Below are 20,434 nucleotides of genomic sequence, written 5' to 3'. Positions count from 1 at the left end.
CATGGTACCCTGCCCTTAATGGTCACTCAATTCATGTGTGTTAAGCTAAGTGAAATTGACAGCAGTAAAGTCAGTGAAGTGAGTCCAAGTAAAGGACTGTCTCCCACCCTTGCTACTGACTTCCAAGGCGAGTTCATAAAAGACTCCTGCCTGGCTCTTTATCTTAAGATAGCTTTAGAGTCTTGAGCCACCATGTAGAGCCCATCATGTCCCCCTTGAAGCCCATGCTGAAAGATCACATGGCCAGACTACACAGAGAGAGAAAGATGCCCTAGGAATACCCAAACCCAGGCACCAGACTTGTGAATGCAGCAGCCTTTGAGAGGAACCCAGAGCTGGCCACAGCCCCAGCCTAACCACAGCTACACAAACTAGCTGGAGCCAGGGGTCCCAACTGGCTGCTTCTGAATTGATGACCCACAGGTAAGAGATGTGTGTATTGCCACTTTCAGGCACCAAATTTTGGTGTGATTTGTTATGCAACAATAAATAATTAACATACAACTATAATACAGCAATATAAAATGGGAAAGATCCATTAAAAAGACAGGAATAATATGTCCCAAAATATTAACAGTGAGTCTCTGATAGGATTGTGTGTGTGTGTGCATGTGTGCGTTTCTTCCTTCTCCTTTCCAAATTTTTTTGAATGATCAACTATTTCCTTGAAAAACTGAAAAAATACATTTTGTATTGAAAAACACTTAACTGTGACTTTTATTGGCATCCAGGCTCCTTCAGCCAAGCTCAAGGCTTCCCACCAGGGATTCCTGAGGATCACAGGCAGGTGTATGAAAATGAATACAGCTGAAGCCTTAAGGGGAACCATAGCCTATCTGGCCCAGCCCCCAGCTGCTCTAAACCCATATGCACACCCATGAGATGGTTGTCCAGCCTTTCTGTGAATTAAACCTCTCCATAACAGGGGATTTATCCCATCCAGAGCCAGTTCTTTCCATCTTCAGGCTTCACTGACAGAAAGTCTTTCCTCCTAATGAACTGAAAAGTGTCTCCCTGGAGCTTCCACTCACTGGTCTTGCTCATGAAAGATTCATGAAGTCTTCATCGAATGCCTACTATGAGCCATTGTTCTAGGCCCTGGATACAACCGAGAACAAGATAGGTCAAGTGCTTATGCCCAAGGAGCTTAGATTCCAAAAGGGAAGATACAGAATATTTTAAAAACTATATAATTTAAAGACATAGTACTAACTACTATAAAGAAAACAAGGTGAGATGATTTAATTTTTTTTACTTTTCACTTTTTTTTAAATAGAGATTAGTCACATTATGTTGCCCAGGCTGAAGTGCAGTGGCTATTCACAAGCATGATCATGGCACACTACAGCTTTGAATTCCTGGGATCAAGCAATCCTCCTGCTTCAGCCTCCTGAGCAGCTGGGACTATAGCCATGCCTCACTGCATCTGGCTACAGCAAGAGGATTGATAAGAGCATGATTTTAACATGTGTGGTCAGGGAAGGACACCCTAGGGAGGTGACTTTGAGTAGAGATCTGACTGAGCAAGAGAGGGCACCTTGTGAATATCTGGGGAACAGAACATTTTGGATAGAGGGGCGGCTTTTTCATTCTTCCCTGACTTCATTTTCCTTCCTTTCTCACCCGTCTCCACCATTCTCCAGCTATCATGGCCTTCACACTCTTTCTCGGATTTGCCAGCTTCCAGACTCCATCCTTGACGCCCCCTAGAGGGCCATGTTAAGAACTTCAGATTTTATTCCAAGCGTGATGGGGAACCACTGGAGGGTTTTGCGCACTGGGGTGACAGGAGCCGATTGATGTTTTCAAAGCATCACGCTGGCTGCTGTGTGAGAACAGAAGGAGGGTGGGGAACAGAGCGGGTAGGGAGACCCGCAGTTGTTGTCCAGGCAGAAAATGGGTAAATGGGTGAGAAGTGGTTGGATTCTGGATATATTTTAAAGGCAGAACCGGCAGCACGTGTTGGATTAGATAGATGTGCATGTGAAAATGAAAGGGGAGTCAGAGATAAGCCTAAGTTTCTTTTTAAATTAGCAATTTTACATTAACAAATATTTGTGTAATAAGATGGTAGGGACACACCTCTGAATAAGACAGCTGGTTGGTAGCCAGATGTGGTGCACATCTGTGCTACTCGGGAGGCTGAGGCACAAGAATCGCTTGAACCCGGGAGGCAGAGGTTAAAGTGAGCCGAGATCGTACCACTGCACTCCAGCCTGGGTGACAGAGTGAGACTTTCTGTAAAACAAACAACAACAACAACAACAAACAGCTGGTTGATACGTGTTTTCAAAAGAGAGAGACAAACATATTTAACACATTAGTGTTTAATACATTAAATACACTGTAGTTAGGCTATGTTAAAATGTACATCCTTGGGAACCCAGAGGAGGGGCAGTAAGGGCTTCTGAGAGGAGAAATCCCTCCATGAGTTGTGGGTGAGAAAGGCAGGCAAACATCTTCCCAGCAGGTGGCCCAGCCTGGCTGAGGCCCAGAGGCAGGAAACTAAGGAAGGTGTTGAGGAAAACACTAAATGCTTGGGTATTACTGAGCTAGTGTGCAAGATGGAAAGGAAATGAATATAGGAAAACCCACAGAGACCAAGCTCCGGGGAGGCGTGGTCATTCTAAGGAGCGTGGGTTTTACCCTGAAGACAGTGAGAGCCATGACTGGGCATGGAACCGAGGAGCTCTGTGATGCTGTGGTCCTCAGAAAGATCATTCTGGCCGCCAAAGTGTGGAGAAAGAAATGAGATTGCAGTCTGGTGTGAAAATTGTAATAGTAATCCAGGTTTAAAAAATGCTAAAAGATTGAACTAACACAAGAGAGACAAAGACAGAAGATGCGCCCAGAAATAAGAGGTCAAGCGGACAGGTCTTCATGACTGATTGGATGTAGGGATGACCAAGTGCGATCTAGGATGGTTCCAGCTTCTGTGAGATGGAAAATAGGGGGAAAGGCAATGGGTGCTTCTGCACATGTGGAGTTTGCGCTGCTGATGGACACGCCAAGTGGGCTAGTCCTGCAGGCAGTTAGATATAGAAGTCTGAAGCTCAAGGGAAAGGTCGGGGCTGGAAAGAAAGATATATCCATGTCATTCTGTCCCTGGGGGTTCTATAAGTCAAGTCTGATTTGCTTTCTACATGGAGGCCCTTTAAATATTTGAGGACAGCCATGACGTTCTTCAACTCCACCCTACTGAGCTGCCTTGAGGTGAAAACCCTTGGTTCCTCCCATCACTGCTCGTATTATGGGTAGTGAAGCAGAGTGACTGGAAGTCTCACTGCTCAGTGTGGTCTGTGGTTCTGCAGCATCACCTAGGAGCTGTAAGAAGTACAGTCTCGGCCCCACCCTGGATCTACTGAATCGGAGTCTACGTTCTAACAGAACCCCTCAGTGATGTGTGCGAAACGCTGGTTTAAAGTAGACTGGACTTACACTGCAGGGTTTGCACCCTGGTCCTGATGCTTATTAGCTGTGTGGAGGCAGATCATTTAACTGCTCCATGCCTCAGCTTCTTTCTTTATCAAATGGCAATAATTTTAGGATTTACTCCATGAGGATGTTATAAAGGCTTAAATGAAACAAGCTAGGCAGGTAAAGCACTTCCGTCAGGCATTTGATAAGCATGAGGATTACGGATGACAAGGCTCCAGCCCCCTTCCTAACTAACCAGCTTCCTCTAGATAGGCTCCAATTTGTCTACACCCCTTTTAAAGCAGAGCTCCCAGAACTGAGCACCTCTGCTGGGTGTGATCCGGCCAGCCCTGGGTAAGTTGAACTAGTTCATTCCAGATGTTCCATTTTTATAGCTGCCGCCTTCAGGTCCCATAGAATAGAGTCAATAGCATATAATGACAAAAAAAGAAAAAGAAAAAAGAAAAAAAATTGAGCTAGATACCTAGACTGCCTGTGCTTACACCCTATCCCTACAATATATGCTGGGCGGCCTTGCACAAGTCACTTAACCCCTCTGTGCCTATTTCCTCTTCTGTAAAATGAGGATAAAACTAGTACCTACCTTACAGGGTTATTGTGAAATTTAGATGATTTAAGGCACTTAGAATAGGACCTGGGGCATATAAAGTATTTATTAACTGTGATAATCAGTAAAATCCCCATGTAATGCATCTTGCAAAATAATGGCATTTTAAAGGTTCAGAAAGGTTAAGATGCAACCAAGCCACAACATCTGGAAAGGTATATACTTAAGACTGGTTCAGAAACCAGGCCCCTTGCCCCACATCTGTGTCCTCTCCTCATGCAGGTATATTGTGGGCTGTGGGAATGGTGTCCCCACTGTGAGGTTGAACCACTCGGCCTACACAGCTGTACACAGCAGATCTGCCCTCTGTGTGTTCAGAGCATCAGGGTCCTGCTGCCTTCATGCAGGCTATGGAGGGAGAGGGAGCCTTGCCGTCTACACTCACAGGATCTTAACATCTTTGGATTTTGCTTCAGGTCACTAGCGAGTTCTGTAATTATGACTTAAATGTGGAGTTAATTTCAGCGAGAAATAATTTTGATTTTTCCTCCACCCTCACTGCCTTAAGTCTTTAAAAACTGTTGATGGCAGGGATTTTTGTCCAGGAACCTGATGCTGAATGTATTAACTTCTTTACCTTTTCCTGTCAATGTTGGCAGAATGGCGAAGAAATAATCACCTTTTTCTGGTCTGGTATGGGCTGAGGTTTTATTTGTTTTTGATTTGCTGAGTGGCCACCAGGAGCAGGGGGTTATGCTAGGGCAGTGGGACCACCAGGGCTGAAACTGACAACGGGATCATAAATATCAAACTCTAGTGAGCATCACAGCTGTCATTCCTAACCCTCCCCAGAAAGCTGATTCAGTATAGGCTCCAGGAGCTGGCATTTGAATGCGTACCCCAAAGTCTTCTCATGAAGAACATTCACTCTGAGAAACACTGCCGTATAATGTAGATTAAGGTAATAGTCATTGGAGTTAGATAAGGGCCAGGTTTCCTTGTGAGATCATAACTTTGCTAAGCTTTGGATCCCCTTAGCAGGGGCTAATAATTGGATCCAGCTCACCATGTTGCTGTGAGGATTAAATGAGACAAAGCATATAAAACATTTAAACACTGTGCCTCCATAGTCTGTGAACTCAATGAAAGAAAACTCACTGTTCTCGAAGAGCAGTACAGTCTTTTGGTTTGAGTGCAGATACTGGAACCAAACGGATCTAGTCTCCCATCCTGTTCTACCATTTACAAAATGTGTGACCTTGGTTTCCCATACTATTAAAAAAAAAAATGAGACTAATCTAGTTCCTCCCTCATGGAGTTGTAAAGGCAAAGATATGGATCGAATGCTCAACACAGTGCCTGGTGTAATGATTAGTACTGTTCCCCCAATATTTTTGGCTCTCCTTCTGGGTACATGATGGAATTGTACCTTTCCAATTTAAAGTTAGGTATGACTATGTGACTTGCTTTGGCCCATGAAATGTGAACAGAAACGTGTGTCACTTCTGAGCAGAAGCTTTAAGAGACAGTGTACAATTGGCCACATGCCCCTTGCTCTACTGGGGGAGAGTGTGGAGCACAAGTCCTATTGGACTCTCTGTTTATCTGGATCCTGAGAGTCTATGTGGGGCAGAGGCTGCCTGGCGACTCCAATGGACATGTAGAATTAGCAGGCAAAGAAAAGAACATTTGTTATGTTAAGCCATAGGGATGTTGAGGTCATTTGTGACCGTAGCATAACCTAGTCCATCCTACCTAATACACCTGCTGCACAGGAGCTTCCCAAGTCCTTATCAACTATGAATGTTATAATCTTTGTCCTTGAGCGACTTACAACTGAGGTGGAGCACAAGCAAGACTACGACAAATGAATACTAAAGAATAACCCTTCACTGCCTATGAGAGTGCTAAATAAGTGGACATTTTCAATATAGTATATATTCTAGAAGGAAGTGAAGAGAAAGAGACTGTGGCCTGCAATAATTAGAAAAGGTCTAGTTTTATATTAAACCCAAATTTACTGAGACTTTTAATTTTTATTCTATCTAAAGTAAAAAGAAATTTAATTCCTGATGTGTCTTGTCCTATAACCTAGACCTTGAGTTCTTGGGAAGAATCTTCCATTGAATATTTAAGCAATTATAGCAACCAGGACCTCCCAAAGTGTTCCCTGTTTTCATTAAATCTCAATTTCCAAGACATATGTCTTCTCTTTTAGCTTTTCATTAAAGAAAAAAGAAAAGAAAGGAGAGAGGGAGGGAAGAAAGTACAGTGAAAGGCTATGGGATAAATTGGTGTTTTGTTCTTTCTTACAAAAGGCATTCCTCCTCTTTCTTCCTTCCTGGCTTGAAGCATTCTTGGCTCTCATCTGCTGTCCAAGTCACTAGACTCCAAGAAGGTCTAGGCAGTGGGGTTGAGATGAGAAGGCTGCAGTGGGGAAAGCTGTGACAGGGACCACAGCTTCAGCAGCAGGTACCAGCCCAGGGCACCAAGAGACCACGTGAGAGCAGCCAGAGACCAGAGCCTCAGAACAGAGCCAGGTCTGTGAACCTAGTGGGGTGAGCAGTACCCAATGTGGGAGGCCACTGAGCATGTGCAAAGACCTCTCCCCTGCCGCCACGAGGCTACCTCAGCTCTTCCTTGCGCACAAATGCCTTCTTAGGATAGAGGTGTAGGAGGAGGAAAAACAGCCCCATAGAAGTTTGAACTTTGAATGGATGAAGTAAACAGGCTTTCCCCGGGGACTCCAGAGGAAGACGAAATCAGTTTTAGAAAACTAAAGTACTATTTTTGTTTACCTGAATAAAATGTACCACTACCGCCACATATTGAATTATAACCACATGCAATGAAATTGCAATGATTGTACTATTCACATTTGAACAAGTATGAAAAAAAAATGAACCCACAGACAGTGAGGCCCCTTCTTTGCAAGGCATTAAAACAGCATTCATTAATTTAGTGGTTCTCAAAATTTACGTGTGCATCAGAAATACCTGGAAAGCTTGTTCTCTAGTGAGAACAAATCTTCCCTAGTGAGAAATTACATCACTGTTTGTGAGCAGAATACCAATTACTGAACCCACACTCAGAGTTTCCGACTCAGTGGATCTGGATCTGGGTTCGGGCTTAGAATCTACATTTCCTTTTTTTTTTTTTTTTTTTTTTTTTTTTTTTTTGGACATGGTCTTACACTATCACCAAGGTTGAAGTGCAGTGGCATGATCTCAAGTAATCCTCCTGCCTCAGCCTCCCAAGTAGCTGGGACCACAGGCATGCACTACCACATCTGGTTAATTTTTGTATTTTTAGTAGAGATGGAGTTTCACCATGTTCCCAGGCTGGTCTCAAACTCCCAGAACCTGCATTTCTAACCAGCTCTCAGGTGATGCTGATGCTGCTGGTCCAGGGGCTTCGCTTTGAGAACCACTGCACTAATTCATCCAAGTCCAGTGTTCAGCTAGCTCTTCTTTTCTATGGTTTCTCCAGTTGTTATTAAATACTAGCTGATGAAACTATAGAACACAGCTGTAGCTATTTCATTATTGTTATCATCATCATCATTTCTTCTTCACCTTCATCCCCACTGACATTTACTAAGCAGTTACTATGAGTCAAGCACTGTACTAAGTACCTTATACAGCTGATCTCATTTCATTTTCACAAACACTATTCTCATTTTCCAGGTAAAGGAACTGAAGCTTCCAGAAGTCAGAGAACTCACTATTCAAAGTGATAGAGCCCCCAAGTGGCACAGCTGGATCTCACTGGGCAGTCAGACCCAGAGCACAATTCCTAAACCATTGGTACTTCAATCTTTCACTTGAACAATGCTCTTCAGAATGGGGTAATTGAGGGGTATGGAGTCTCAGAACTGATAAAAACAAACATACACAAAACCCCACTGAATATGTAAAAACTGTGTTAGTAGTCCTTAAGCCATCTCAGATGGGGGAACATTTCTGGCCCTGTTTCTCCATAACTTCAACACCTGCCACTGTGTCACTGACTTTTAATTTTTTCTTTTTTTATAGAGTCTCACTCTGTTGCCCTGGTGGGAGAACAGTGGTGGGATCACAGCTCACTGCAGCCTCCAACTCCTAGGTTCAAGCAATCCTTCCACCTCAGACTCTTGAGTAGCTGAGACTACAGATGCCCACCACCACACACCTGGCTAATTTTTTTAACTTTTGTAGAGACGTGGTCTTGCTATGTTGCCCAGGTTGGTCTTGAACTTCTGGTCTCAAACGATCTTCCCACCTTGGCCTCCCTAAGTGCTTGGATTATAGGCATAAGGCACCATGCCCAGCCTCCATTTCACTGATTTTTAAAACGCTCTTCCCTTTTCTGAACCAAAAAGTTTCTATTTATTTCCTATCAGAGTTTAGCTCTGTTTTCTGGTCACTTTCTCAACTATCCCCCTGGTGGGGGTGGTGGGCAAAGGGAGGGGTTCTTGCCCAAGCACCTAATTAAATTGAATTTTGCTAAACAAAAAAAAAAAATCTTCTCTAGTGAGAAATTATATCACTGTTTGTGAGCAGAAGCAGCTGTCAGCAATTATGTTTTAAATAGTAGGGCTTATTTTTCTATTCGATATGTGTGGTTTATAAAAACTCGCCTGTATGGAGAAGCAAGGCCTGTGATCATCTTGAACAGGAACAGTCCATGTCCAAGTCCACCTTTTGCAATCTGTGTTAGATCCAAAGAGTATTTTCATAGTCTCCCCTGATTCCAGCCCTCTGGTGTGCCAGATTTGGGGGCTAGTAGCAACCACTTATTAGGTGGCCCCAGCAGTATGAGCAAACCTCAGATCCAAACTTTCAAAGAATGAATTGGGTCCATGAATCCCATTAGTCAGCTGCCAGGAACATGCTCTCTATGTTTTCTCCACAAGAATTTCCAATCTAGGTGTCACATGGAGCAGGGCAAGGTCGTCTTCAGGGTCCGTCTGTGCAGGAGAGCATTGTTCTTGTTCTCCTGGAGGCCTGGCTCAGCTCTGCTTCTTGGGGACACGACGGGGGTATCCTGGATGGAAACCCCACTACTTCCTCCTCTCCCTGCTCCTTCTCCTCCTCCCGCCCCCTCCTCCTGCCGGGATGGGGGATGGGTGGTTGGGAATGGCACATCCTAGTGGGCCCAACTCTTTACAGGGTGAGGAGGCATCTTCCCAAGGATCAGCTGGATCACGGCTCACTACAGCCTCCAATGCCTGGGCTCAGGCCATCCTTCCACCTCAGCCTCAAGAGTAGCTGGGACTACAGATGCACACCACCACGTTTGGCTAATTTGTTTTGTTTGTTTTGTTTTATTTTTTGAGATGGAATCTTGCTCTGTCGCCCAGGCTGGAGTGTAGTGCCGCAATCTTGGCTCACTGCAACCTCCGCCTCCTGGGTTCAAGCAATTCTCCTGCCTCAGACTCCTGAGTAGCTGGGATTACACGCACGCGCCACCACACCCAGCTAATTTTTTGTGTTTTCAGTAGAGACGGGGTTTCACCATGTTAGCCAGGATGGTCCTGACCTCCTGACCTTGTGATCCGCACGCCTCAGCCTCCCAAAGTGCTGGGATTACAGGCATGAGCCACTGCACCTGGCCATTTTGTTGTTGTTGTTTTTGAGACTGAGTCTTGCTCTGTCACCAGGCTGGAGTGCGGTGGCGCGATCTTGGCTCACTGCAACCTCTGCCTCCTGGGTTCAAGCAATTCTGTCTTAGCCTCCCAAGTAGCTGGGATTACAGGCGTGCACCACCACGCCCGGCTAATTTTTTGTATTTTAGTAGAGACCAGGTTTCACCATGTTAGGCTGGTCTTGATCTCCAGTGGTGTCAAGGCTGTAGGAATTTCAGATGTACTGAGGTCCCAGCACAAGGAGCTTATAAGGAGATGGAGAGATTCAGGAGAAAAACGTAACAGCCCCAACACAGAGGGGAAAGTGAAAACCAGTAACAGCTGTGGGGAGACCGGGCACGTGGCTTCCACCTGTAATCCCGGCACTTTGGGAGGCCGAGGTGGGTGTTTTACTTGAGATCGGGAGTTTGACACCAGCCTGACTAACATGATGAAACCCCATCTCTACTAAAAATACAAAAAATTAGCTGGGCGTGGTGGGAGGCACCTGTAATCCCAGCTACTTGGGAGGCTGAGGCAGGAGTATTGCTTGTAACGTGGAAAGCGGAGGTTGCAGTGAGCTGAGATTGCACCACTGCACTCCAGCCTGGCAGCAGTGAGGCTCTGTCTCAAAATAAATAAATAAACAAACAAACAAAGATCCCACCATCCCCAAATAACCACTGTTATTTTATGTATGTGTAGTTACATATTTTTATATGTCTTTTAATATTTCATAAATATCAGATATGTATGTGTATCACCCAGATTTTTCCTATATTTAAATATATGATATTCAAAATACGATTGCATCATACTGTGGGTACTGTTTCACGATCTCCTTTTTTCCCTGCTTCATAATAAATTGTGAATCTATTTCCAAGTCAATCAGTAGACATCTATGTCATTCCTGGTGGTACATTATAGGGCAGACTATTATAATTTAATGGGTTTCCTCTTGTGGAACTCCTGAGTTCAGCAAGAACTGGACTAGTCCACTTCAACTGGACTACAGTTCTCTTCCCTCTCTACTACTCACCCCCAAAGACTAACATATAGCAATTTTTCTCCCCACAGCTGTTACTGGTTTTCACTCCCCGCCACCCCGCCACTGTGTTGGGGCTCTTAAGTTTTTCTCCTGAATCTCTCCATCTCCTTATAAGCTCCTTGTGCTGGGACGGTGACCTCCATACATCTGAAATTCCTACAGCCTTGACACCACTGCTTGCTTGCCCACTGACTGATTGATGGACAGGTGGGCAGCTGCCCAGGATAAAGGAAGATTTGCTCCTTTATTTTTTTCTTTTTCTTTTGAGACAGAGTTTCATTATTGCCGCCAGGCTGGAGCCTCTCAAGTAGCTGGGAATAGAGGCGTGCACCACCACGCCCAGCTAAATTTTGTACCTTTTAGTAGAAACAGGGTTTCACCATGTTGGCCAGGCTGGTCTCAAACCCCTGACCTCAGGTGATCCTCCCGCCTCGGCCTCCCAAAGTGCTGGGATTACAGGTGTGAGCCATCGCGCCCAGTCGAGATTTGCTCCAAATCACTCTTCTCCGCAGCAAGCGTTCTCCCACCTGTGCTTATCCTCCTTCTTTCCCTCGCACACATTCTAATATTCTCTTTCTCACTTTCACGCCGTCTTGTATTTTCCTTAAGCTTGCTTCGTTAGCCAACACACATTCTATAAATCTTCCTCTTTTTCTTTATCCTCTTAATCTTTTCTTCTTTCCTTCCCTTCCCAACATACAGTTCACACCCACATATCACACCCCTCAAACTCTCCATATCCCTATCCCCTTGTGCTTACACCCTCTACACAGACACCCCCCTATAACTGGATATCCATCCCACATACACTAGGACACTTTGTATCTCTCCCTCCCTCTTCATTGAGGAAACCCAGCCTTTGTAAAATCAGGCTGAGCAGGCCAGCTGAAGACTGCCCATCTGATTGCAATGCTATTGAGGGGCGAATTTGTCCAGGCCCTAGAGCTCATGGAATTCCTTCATCCCCTCAAGCAGCATTGAATTTGAACTGCACAAAGAAGAAAGAAAAAGAGAAAAAGCAAGGTGTATGTTATCCTAGATTCTCATGGTGCTAACAGGACCAGGAATTTCAGATGCATTAACACTTTACATCAATTAAAAGAGACAAAATGGAGGGGTATCTTCAGGGTGTCAGGGAGATTCATAGGAAGCCTGGAAATGACTAGGAGGTCTTTTGGGAGAGCTTCTTTCAGTTTTCAAATGAGCATCACTGTGCTTTATCTAAGGTGGAAGGATTTGTTGAGGTTTTGATTCATTTCACTGTCAACAATTTTCCTCCTGGCATGGTGGCTCATGCCTGTAATCCTAGCACTTTGGGAGGTTGAGGCCAGTGGATCACTTGAGGTCAGGAGTTCAAGACCAGCCTGGGCAACATGGTGAAACTCCAACTCTACTAAAAATACAAAAATTAACCGGGTGTGGGCCGGGCGCGGTGGCTCAAGCCTGTAATCCCAGCACTTTGGGAGGCCGAGACGGGCGGATCACGAGGTCAGGAGATCGAGACCATCCTGGTGAACACAGTGAAACCCCGTCTCTAGTAAAACTACAAAAAACAAGCCGGGCGAGGTGGCGGGCGCCTGTAGTCCCAGCTACTCGGGAGGCTGAGGCAGGAGAATGGCGTGAACCCGGGAGGCGGAGCTTGCAGTGAGCTGAGATCCGGCCACTGCACTCCAGCCTGGGCGACAGAGCAAGACTCCGTCTCAAAAAAAAAAAAAAAAAAAAAATTAACCGGGTGTGGTGGTGCATGCTTGTAATCCCTGCTACTAGTGAGGCTGAGGCAGCAGAATCACTTGAACGCAGGAGGTGGAGGTTGCAGTGAGCTGAGATGGCACGACTGCACTCCAGCCTGGATGACAGAGCGGAGACTCCATCTCAAACAACAACAACAACAATTTTCCAAGGGCAACTTAGGAGCTTCCATTTCCAGATGTGTTGTTCATTTTGTTGCCATTGCCCTCAACTGGGAAAATGGCAAAAAAAAAAAAAAAAAAAAAAAAGACTTAAGGTGGGAAGGTGGACTTACATCTATGTGGCGGGGTAAAACCAAGACACACAGGTCCGACCTCTGCTGCTAGCTACTTGTGTGACCCTGGACAAGTCACTTGCTCTGAATCTGTTTCCTCACCAGTAAAATCACAAAGCCTTTTCTAGCTCCTGATTTCTATGTGAATAATGGCTTTGCTTTAGGAAGCAGAGAGAAAACATGAAAAGGAAGAGAACTTGGAAAAAGCGAGAGATAACAATCTGTTTCTCAGTCTGACCACTGCTGGGTGAATACTGATTCAAAATAAAACTCAGAATTGTTAAGAACAGAACTGTTCCTAGGGAGATTATGATGCAGCCTGTTAACCACTCTTCAGAGATGATTTGCCCATTTTCCTTTAATGAATACAGAGTTACCCTGATCCAAATAACACATCAATATTAATTACTTGCTAACATCAGCACAATGGGATATGAACAGTAGTGACATGTGCAACTTCAGCATTATTTTCTTTTCTCTTTTATTCTTTTTTTTTTTTTTTTTTTTGACATAGAGTCTTGTTCTGTCGCCCAGGCTGGAGTAGAATGACGTGATCTTGGCTCACTGCAACCTCCTCCCCCCGGGTTCAATTGATTGTCCTGCCTCAGCCTCCCAGGTAGCTGGGATTACAGGCACGTGCCACCACCCTGGCTAATTTTTGTATTTTTAGTAGAGATGGGATTTTTCCATGTTAGCCAGACTGGTCTCAAACTCCCAACTTCAAGTGATCCGCCCCCCCACCCCACGCCCCCCGGCCTCCCAAAGTGCTGGGAATATAGCTGTGCCCCCACCCCTGGCCCTACCCCACACCCAGCCTCTTTACCATTATTTTCTTAAATATGCCTGTCCTTGACTCTTTCTCCCACTTTTCACCAACTGATCGCCGGTGACAAGTGGAGTTCCCTAGCAAGCCACATCATTAGTGGCAGAGCCTTCCTGCAGGCCTGGACCACTCAGCCATGGACTTTCACATGAGAGAGAAAAACAATCCTCCACAGTTTAAGCAGCTGGGTTTTGAGTCTTTCTGTAAGAGCAGATTAACCTTTAGTCTAATTAAATGGAAATCTTCAGATAAGAATCTAAGACGTTCAAAAGTAATTAATACTATCATCAGGAAAAAAAGTTAGAAACAGCAATGGGATTGTATTGAAAGAAGACAGGCTAAGGAAGCTGGCAGACCTGGATTTGAATCCCGGCTCTGTTGCTTACCAGTTCTGTAATTATTTATTTATTTATTTATTTATTTATTTATTTAGAGACAGTGTTTCCCTCTGTCACCCAGGCTGGAGTGCAGTGGAGCAATCTCGGCTCATGGCAACCTCTGGGTTCAAGTGATTCTCCCATCTCAGCCTCCCAAGTAGCTGGGACTACAGGTGTACACCACCATGCCTGGCTAATTTTTTGTATTAACAGATCATTTACCCTGTGTCTGTTTGCTCATTTATAAAATAGCAAAATGCTATCTGGTTTAGTTGTGAAGAAGAGATCAAGATGGAAAAGTGCCTGACTGCTCAGTAGATGGCAGTTGTGGTTATTATTCACAATGCATCATTGAAAGAATCAATTCAAGGAGGACTTAAGCAGTAGGACTCAAGAAGGGTGGCATTTTTATTATTTTCATGTGTGGGGCAATAGCTCTCAACTTCAGAGCCTCCAGCCTTCCCAAGTTCCAACCAATGTGAGAGAGAAGGTAGTTAGCAAAATGACTAAAAGCCCAAAGGGGAACCAAAAACAGAAATACCTTAACATAAAGCAGTGACTTTCGTAGGACTGGGATCAGGAGACATTTCTTTCTGGTCCTAGAATCAAGAAGAATTGTGCCTAATGGACACTGTAAATTGCATACCTGAGCAAGTCTCCCTCTTGGCCTTGACTGCTGAAAAACTCAAAGCCAAATTTGACTGCTGGAAAACTCAAACGTGTTACACCTAGCTGGTAAGACAGGCTCTTTTCTGTTTGCTTAACTCCTGCCTTCATCTTACATCTCTAACCTGAAAGATTTTTTTCTTGCTTCTTCCAATTTGTGTTCTCTTCTGGTATATTATGAATTCCTATAAGACTCTTAAATGTTTTCTTGGAGCAAAGAATGAATGAATGGATGGATGGGTAAATGAGAATAACATCCTCACAGATGGTCAGTCCAATTGCCTAATCTTGATATTTGTAGTGATTAGAAGCTCCCCATCTGATAAAATAGTTCATTTCAGCTTTATTATTAGAATATTCTGGCTCACACAGTTGATATCTGCTTCCTTATAGGAAATAATACTATTATTCATAACAAGAGGAATTTTTTGTTTTTTTGTTTCTGTTTGCTTGTTTTTCAGAGGCAGGGTCTCACTCTCACCCAGGTTGCAATGCAGGGGCACAATCACAGCTCACTGCAGCCTCAAATTTCTTGGGGACTACTCAAGCAATCCTCCTGTCTCACCCTCCCAAGTAGCTGGGACTACAGGTGCAGCCACTTTGAAAAACAGTCTACCTTTTGCTCAAAAGGTTAAACATGGAGTTATTGTATAATCCATCAATTCTACTCCTAGGTGTATACCCAAGATAAATGAAAACATATGTCCACAAAAAAACCCACTTTGTACACAAATGTTTATAGCAACATTATTCACAATAGTAAAACAACCCAAATGCTCAACTGAAGAATGGATAATGAAATGAGGAATATTCATACAACGGAATATTTTTCAGCAATAAAAAGAAATTAAATATGATACATACTACAAAACGGATGAAACTTGAAAACTTGAGGTTAAGTGAAAGAATCCAGTCACAAAAGACTCTATTATTCTATCTGTATGAAATACCAAGAATAGACAAATAGACACAGAAAGTAGTTTAGTGGTTACCTACGGCTGGGGTTGGAATGGGGTGCCAGATGTTGGGGGGAAAATATAGAGTAACTGTTAATGGATATGGAGGTTCTTTTAGGGATGATGAAATTGCAAAATTTATTGGGGTGATGGTTGCACAATTTTGTGACTATACTAAAAACAATTGATTTGTATATTTTAATTAGGTCAGTTGTGTGCTATATGAATCATATCTCAACAAAGATGTTATTTTTAAAATGAGGTGCAGGTGTTGTATCAATCATTGTTCTTAATTACAAACAAAGGAATCTATGGTTAATAGCTGTGAACAGAAGTTCTCAGAAAAGGAATATGGAGGAAAGAAACTTTGTATCAGTGAACAGTTTGCAAACCAGGGAGCAAACTGTTTAAAATGAAGATGCATTTCAGAGAACAAAGGGAGGATCGGCGTTTTATAGTGAAAGTTCCCACCCAGGTTCCCAATCAAGTCTGTTTTATGTATTTGAAGAAGTCAAGCTAACTTAGTTCTGATTGGTCAATATAGCTCAGTCCTGATTGGTTGATATAGCTGAGACCTGATTGGTTGATTCAGTTGAGCTCTGATTAGTTGGTTCAGATGAGCTCTGAAAGTCCCACAGTTAAATAGAGGTGTCGGTTTTTGTTACAGAGTATGTGTGTGACTTCTAGTCAGCAAATGACTGCTTGGTTCTATTTAAAATTTAGGCCCAGTTAGCCACTTGGGGATCCATTGGAAGGATTTACTCTTTAGGGTTCACACTTGTTTACGTAGCTTAAGCAGAAAAGAGAATTTGTTAAGGATATTAGGAATCTCATAGACTCTCCCAGTGGGTTAGGGTGTCAGTCCTCAGATGCCACCCTTGGGGACTCCTCCAGTGCAGCCACTACTCACTCATACTCTATAGCTCTCTCCAAACAGTCTTGAGTATCCCCTTACTGCTACTTGCCAAGACTTGATTATCCTCATCACCTCAGCTCAAATGAAGCTTCCTCAGGATGCCCTCTCCCGAATAGAAATCCCGAGGGAAGCCGTCTGATTGACTGGCTGACCTTTTGTCACATGCCTGCAACTACCCTGCTAAGGAAGCTGGAAAAGTGATATCTGGCTTCTGCATTAGTGGGGTAGGTTGCATTTGAGAAATACTCCAATCAAGAGAAGGATGTTTCTTTTATTTTCTTTTCCTCCTTTCCATTGGATAAGGTGAGTTTCCATTTGAGTTTTCATCTGCTGGTTTAAAGGTTAGATATTCCATTTTTGTTCTTATGATAGTTGCCATTAACTTAAGACCCATTTGTAGGTCTCTTAATACAATAGTGCGCTATAGACAACTTGTGCACATCTTACTCAGCATTCATTGTATTCTGTGTTTCTTAGTAGCTGGAATTCTGTCATAGCAGGAGAATATTTACACTATAGAAATTGTCTAGTGCTATCCCTGTGTCTGGAATTGGTTCCTTCCCATGAGTTCTTGGTCTCGCTGACTTCAAGAATGAAGCCACGGACACTCGTGGTGTTACAGTGCTTAAAGATGGTGTGTCTGGAGTTTCTTCCTTCAGATGTTCAGATGTGTTCGGAGTTTCTTCCTTCCTGTGGGTTTGTGGTCTTGCTGACTTCAGGAATGAAGCCACAGACCCTCACGGTGAGTGTTACAGTTCTTAAAGATGGTGTGTCTGGAATTTTTTCCTTCAGATGTTCAGATGTGTCTGGAGTTTCTTCCTTCCAGTGGGTTCATGGTCTCGCTGACTTCAGGAATGAAGTGCAGACCCTCATGGTGAGTGTTACAGCTCATAAAGGTAGTGTGGACACAAAGAGTGAGCAGCAGCAAGATTTATTGTGAAGAGCGAAAGAACAAAGCTTCCACAGAGTGGAAAGGCACCCAACCAGGTTGCCACTGCTGGCTCGGGTGGCCAGCTTTTATTCCCTTATTTGGCCCCACCCACGTCCTGCTGATTGGTCCATTTTATAGAGCGCTGATTGGTCCATTTTACAGAATGCTGATTGGTCCATTTTTACAGAGTGCTGATTGGTGCATTTACAAGCCCTTAGCTAGACACAGAGCACTGATTGGTGCATTTTTACAGAGTGCTGATTGGTGTGTTTACAAACCTTAAACTAGACAGAAAAGTTCTCCAAGTCCCCACTTGGCCCAGGAAGTCTAGCTGGCTTCACCTCTCAATCCTCCCTCTAAACAGGACACCCCAACTGCTGTTGGGAATTGGGCGATGACCACTCTAGCTACTCCCTGCTGGATAGGGGTGAGGAAGGGGCCCTGAAGTTGTAATGTCCTCCAGAGAGGAATTCTTTAGGACAGTGAAAGGGCCAGTGGGTCAGTCCAGGGATCCTTGATAGAAGTTGTTAGTTGAGCTCATTGGAGGCTCCATTTGTAAGACCATCTGTAGCTTGATGACCTCAATTCTAGAGGAAACAATTTGACAAGGAGGTTAAAAATACAGGGCCTGAAGGTGAGTAACAGCAAGATGGCTGCCCCAGGACCTAGAAAGGGGAGAAGCCATGTTGCCCAACTCCAGAGGTTGGTATAAGAGTTTGAAAGGCGTTGTCTGATTTCGGAAGGCTTTTCCTGTAAATGCTGGGAGGCATCTTATTACTATCCCTGTCTGGTTAGTGTAAAAACAACACTCTTTCCCTAAGAAGGTGCAGAGTCCTCCTTTCTCAGCAGTGAGGAGGTCTAGGCCTCAGCAGTTTTGGAGAGTCACTGCTGCCAAAGAGTCTATTTGGGATTGTAGAGTAAGAATAGATTTCGTTATTTCTTGTAAACTGTCTAAGAAATCCTTTGAGAGCATGTGGTAGTAGGATAATGAAGTAGATAAACTGGCTATTCCAGTTCTTATAGCAGTAGCCATTCCTAACCCTATAAGTAGAGGTATTTGTTGTATGGCTCTGCACTGATGGACTTGAGCTTTGAGCAGTACTGATAGGGTCTGATTTCCTGGGACAATGTTAAGGTTGGGACTTAGAAAGACTAAGGTACAAGTGCCTGTTCAGTTAGTGGGGAGACAGACATAGGTCAATGTTCCACGTAAGAAGAATATACCTTGGCTGGGTAGAGAGAACTGGTTGTGTGTGTTAAAAAACGGTGTGTGAGTTTGTTGTTTTGATTTTCTCACACTCCTAGAGTACTTGCCAAGGTAGCTCTGGTGAGTGACTGGAAGTGGGTGTTGGGAGCAAACTGAGTGGCTCCCTGTGTTCTATTCTCCCACTGGAGAAAAAATCGTTTTGTATCTACTAGGAACCATTCAAGAGAGTGATTGAAAAAGGGGATGAGAAGGCATTCACTAGTGGTCGGGGCACTGCTGCAAGGAGTCCAGGGGTGAATGGTCATGTAGGGAGTATGTTTGCCATTACAAAACCTGACTGTTTGTTAAACAGGAAGGAGGTGATGATTTTTGGGGGCCCTGAAAAGTGGATAAGCCATCTGAATGAAGCTGTTTGGGTGAGTCGGAAGTTACTATGATCAGTTGGTGCTTGAAGCTGTAGGGTGTAATTACACTGATGGGGTAGTAGGTGCCCCAGAGGCAGGCCTGATAACGGGTTGCATTGGATGCATAAAGGGGCTTGGAAAGTTAAGATGGTATTCATAGTTACAGGGCCATACATGGGCTTTTCTTTGCTTGTGTAATAGGTGAAGTTGGAAATGTAAGAATGTAAAAGTTGGATTGTACGTCCTGTTAGGGTATTCTTGGTCCTATCAGAGATGGGGGAGTCAGCTAATGATTGCATATTTAGAAGTCAGAAAGGGTCTTTTCCTTCATAACAAGGGTCATAGGTTAAGTTGGTAAAGACCCAATTTTTTGCTGGAATGGGAGGGGCAACATACGCAGAGGTTGATATAGAGATACAAAGTCAACAGTCATTTGCCAGGGAAGGATTGGACTGCTTTCACAGAGAGTTGGTTAAGTTGAGAGTCTTGTAGAGGTAATAGGGAGCTAGTGGAAGGGGAGGGGTGATTGTATAAGGTATCCAAAGAAGTAGGAGGGATAGATAGGCAAAGAGTAAATAGGAAGGTAAAGAGGGCACTCTGGAAGACAAGATCATTTTATCCAGTCTGACTTAAAGGTAGGAGTAAATTTCTATCAGAAGGAAGGAAGATAGAAAGAAGGCTGATGTGATTAGGATTTTCATCCTGGCAGGAGCTACAGTATATAGTCCTATCACAAAGAGTATGGTTAGTATGCTGCTTAATAATACGATGAAATAGTAAAAGGATTCCATCAAAGGGGCAAGGAGAGGTGTTAAAGATAAAGATTATGTAGGTTTTCACTTATCTTTTTTAAGGAGGAAGGAGTTTTTCCTCAGGATCGTGGTAGAAGCCTTTTTAGTCTGGGATGTTTCCTTCCAAAATAGGAGATGCAAGTCCTCCAATGGTTCACAGGTGTATCGAGGCTGGTCTGGTTGATCTTGGGACTCCTGAGCTGACAGTCCCACAGGTTCCTCAGGGGGTGTCCAAAATTTAACTCAGGTGTGGTGAATCCAAGATTCCACTCCTGCCACCTTAATATCTGTAGCAAAGTCTCCCAATTACAACTGAGGAGGTGGGAGAAATATCTGGTTACAGGCTGTCCCAGGATTCCTCGGATGGTAACGGACCTTGAGGACAGCTGTCTGGGACAGGAGGTTAACACTGAGAAAGCCATGCCAGTGTCCAGGAGGAAGTCAATTTCCTGGCCCTCAATGGTTAAATGCACCCAGGGATCAGTGAGGGTGATGACATGAGCTGGCGCTTGCCCCAGGCACCCTCAGTCCTGTTGTTGGATCATCTGGTTGGGGGCTTCTGGCCCAGAGAACCTTTGCCCTTGGGGGCAGTGTGCCTTCCAGGGAGTGCCTTGGCATAGTGGACATGGATGAGGGGGCGGCTTGTTTCTTAATGGACAATCTTTTTTAAAGTGTCCTTGTAAACCACACTGATAACAAGCC

This window comes from Papio anubis, chromosome 9, assembly GCF_008728515.1.
Source record: "Papio anubis isolate 15944 chromosome 9, Panubis1.0, whole genome shotgun sequence".
Classification (NCBI taxonomy): domain Eukaryota; kingdom Metazoa; phylum Chordata; class Mammalia; order Primates; family Cercopithecidae; genus Papio; species Papio anubis.
The sequence above is the reverse complement of the archived record's forward strand: the minus strand, read 5'-3'. Positions refer to the sequence as shown.